The sequence below is a fragment of the Callithrix jacchus genome, chromosome 16, assembly GCF_049354715.1.
Source record: "Callithrix jacchus isolate 240 chromosome 16, calJac240_pri, whole genome shotgun sequence".
NCBI lineage: Eukaryota > Metazoa > Chordata > Mammalia > Primates > Cebidae > Callithrix > Callithrix jacchus.
The window spans coordinates 60,355,391-60,358,527 of record NC_133517.1 but is presented as its reverse complement, the minus strand read 5'-3'; the positions used below and the strand labels follow the sequence as shown (position 1 = coordinate 60,358,527).

Sequence of the window (3,137 nt, the reverse complement as noted above, 5' to 3'; positions counted from 1 at the left end):
TTCATACGTCGCACCTAACTTGCCCTACAGGGACTATTCTAGGAGAATCTGGTAGAAAACTACAAGGTTTCTTGTGATCTATCATTAAAAATCTCACAACATCACGTCTCTTAAATTCTACTGGGCTAGCAATGCACTAAGGCCAGCCTGAGTTCAAGAGAGCAAAACTATATACCACCTCTCCATGGGGAGCAGCAGCAAATAATCTACAGCCATCTTTAACCTATCCCAAGGAGCAAACCCATAGTGAAAAAAGCTTCCTTAGTCTGCTTGGGCTGCCATAAAAAAATACCATAAACTGGGTGGCTGAAACAATGGCAATTTATTTTCTTATAGTTCTGGAGGCTGGAAGTCACGAGATCAGGGAGTCAGCAGGGTCCTGTCCTGGTGATGTCACTCGTTCCAGTTTATAAGCTTCTGAATGTGTCCTCATGTGGCCTTCCTTTGTGAAAGTTCATTCTTTCTTCTTATAAGACCACCAATCCTATCGGATTTGGACCACATCCTAATGATCTCATCTAACTATCTTAAAAGCCCTGTCTCCAAAGATGGTCACTTCGGGGATTTGTGCTTCAGCTTCTGAATTTTCAGTGGGCAGAATGCGGTCAATAGCAACATCAGAGAAAGAATAAGACACATATAACATCTCTTGAGCAACTGTATCCAGTCATGCCTGAAGCTATGTCTACCACCAGAATTCCTTAATGAGAACCATCACATTCTACTTTGTTTTACATAAGCCGATTTTGATCAGTTCTTCTGTTATCTGTAAAAGAAAGTGTCCTGGTTGATACAACAGGCAACTTTTTAGTGCCACCTTACAGGTCGACAAGGCCAAGAATGGGATTTATTAGAAGAAAATAGAGTCCAAACAAGCACACACGGGAAATAGTGACATCAGTGAGTTTTCAGGATCTGAGGACATAAGGCTACAATGGCTTAATTCCAAAAGGTCGTCTGTTACTAGCTTGAAGCTACCTTTAAAACACAGGATATGAACGTTTTAATTTACTTAGAAAGTTTTTAAGGCATATTCAGTACCTGAAAATCAAAAGCAAAAAAACACCACAATTGAATCAAAACACCTTCAAGCATGTAACGTAGATGCCACTTAGAAACGGTTGAGTTTGATTAGAAATTTACTTATTCACAAGACTGATGATATTCAATTTCTTCTCTTTATGGAAGAGAAAAGTAATGGCCAGAGAATCAAAGCAATGTTTGCATCATGGAGTACAAGAACGCTAGCTTTCACAGTAAAGATCTTGAGTCGTAGTTAACATAAGCAAAATGTTTCCTGCTTTTCAGAAAGCAGCAACTTTGCATTTATTATAACCCTGTTCTAGTCTAATTATTCACTTTGAAGGAAGGACAATCAGGGTGAGCCAGTGGCCCTGAAGGCAAAAAAGAGGGTTTTCAGGCATAGGTAGGGAAATAAGGGAGTATCTCCAAGCAACAAAGGTGACTGAAGCTTTACTAAGGTAAGATGCTGAGAATAGATGCCCATTAGTCCCTGTCAAATGGGTCACAGGCACCTCTGTCAACCAAATGTGTGGCTGTGTACCTAACGGTGTGTGCTCAGCCAGGATATTAAGGCACAGGGAGCAATACATCTCCCTGCCGCCCTTCCGACCCCTGCTGAATGCGTTAGGTCAGCATCCTACTCTGACTGCAGAGAAGAAAATGACATGCGCATAGAACAACATGGAAAGGAAATAAAAGTCCTTGAGCAGAGACAGATGAGAAAAATTATTTAATATGGTATGTTAAAGAAGGGACAGGAAATTCAGCAGGTTTATGCTCTTAGAGGCCTAATAAACTGACCAAAAATAAAATAATTGTTTATTATGTGATAGTTTTCTCTTAGAAGGATACTCGTTAGTCACTTCTTTCATAAAATGGATCACTTCTTTTTATATAAGCACTAATCATGTTATATATTTGTTAATCTAAGTTTCTCCCCTTCGCTTCTAGTCTCTCGTTCTCTTTCTCTCTTCACACACACACACACACACACACACACACACACGTATTCATGCATTTATTTCTTAATATCATCCATACTTAGTTTACATGTGTTAACATTCTCATGTATAACACATGTAAACTAAGTATGGATGATATTAAGAAATAAATGCATGCATATGTATTCTTACAAGTGACTTCATCTTCTTTTATTTCTGCCTTGTATTGTTTCTCTCTGTTAAAGCCTTGATTTAAAAATTGCCAAAAATTCTGCAGCTTAAAGGTCATGGGCTATGAACAAAAGAATGGATGAGATAAAAATGTTTGGAAAAGTGGGGGGGGAAATCTGAAAATTTTAATAAAAACTCAAATTTGTGCTCGCTGTGGCAGCACACATACTAAAATTGGAACAACACAGAGAAGATTAGCATGGTCCCTGCACAAGGATGACATGCAAATTTGTGAAGTGTTGCACATTTTTTCCAATTTGTAATAAAGATTTTTTTTTAATTAAAAAAACCCTCAAATTCGTTAGAATGTTTAGGGAACTGGGAACCTGGGGAATTGGATTTTCTATGAACTCCCTTATTTCAGATGTCATCAGAATGATTGCAAATACCTAAGTCCCGTGTTCCTTCATCAACCTAACATGATTGCATCTCTGCTTAATGAGTCTGAGTTCTTTGAGATCTTGGGCTCATCAGTGTTCACTATGTGGAATTTGATGTTGATATAAACGTTTTAGGAGGTAGAGTTTGTTTACTTCTGAGTTTTGAATGCAAATACCCATGACATTTTTTGGTTTTGGTCGAATCTCAATATATTTATATTTGAAGTATCAGAAAATATTAGAGGAATTTTATAGTAATATAATATAGGTGATCCTTTACAGTTTACTATGCATTAGGCATTGTGGTGTTTTTCGTGTGCATCACCTTACTTATCTCTGAAAGCCATACTAGGACTTTGATACTAGGAATCATTTTTGCAGATGATGAACTGCTAGGCCAGAGCAGAGCTTCTCAAACATTGGTATTCTTTCAAACCACCTTGTGGATCTAATTAAAATGACAATTCTGAATCAAATACCTTGTTTCGGGCCTGAGACGCTGCATTTCCAACAGGTTCCTAGGCCAATAGTAAACACTAGGGTAAAAGAGGACTTTGAAACA

At 38.0% G+C, this 3,137-nt stretch overlaps 1 non-coding gene across 1 annotated transcript; it reads left to right on the top strand.

Moving 5' to 3' along the window:
* The first annotated feature begins 2,339 nt into the window (after positions 1-2,339).
* Positions 2,340-2,446, top strand: LOC118148640 (U6 spliceosomal RNA). The gene has a single exon (XR_004735561.1). It is a non-coding gene; the product is annotated as a U6 spliceosomal RNA (small nuclear RNA).
* The last annotated feature ends 691 nt before the right edge of the window (positions 2,447-3,137 follow it).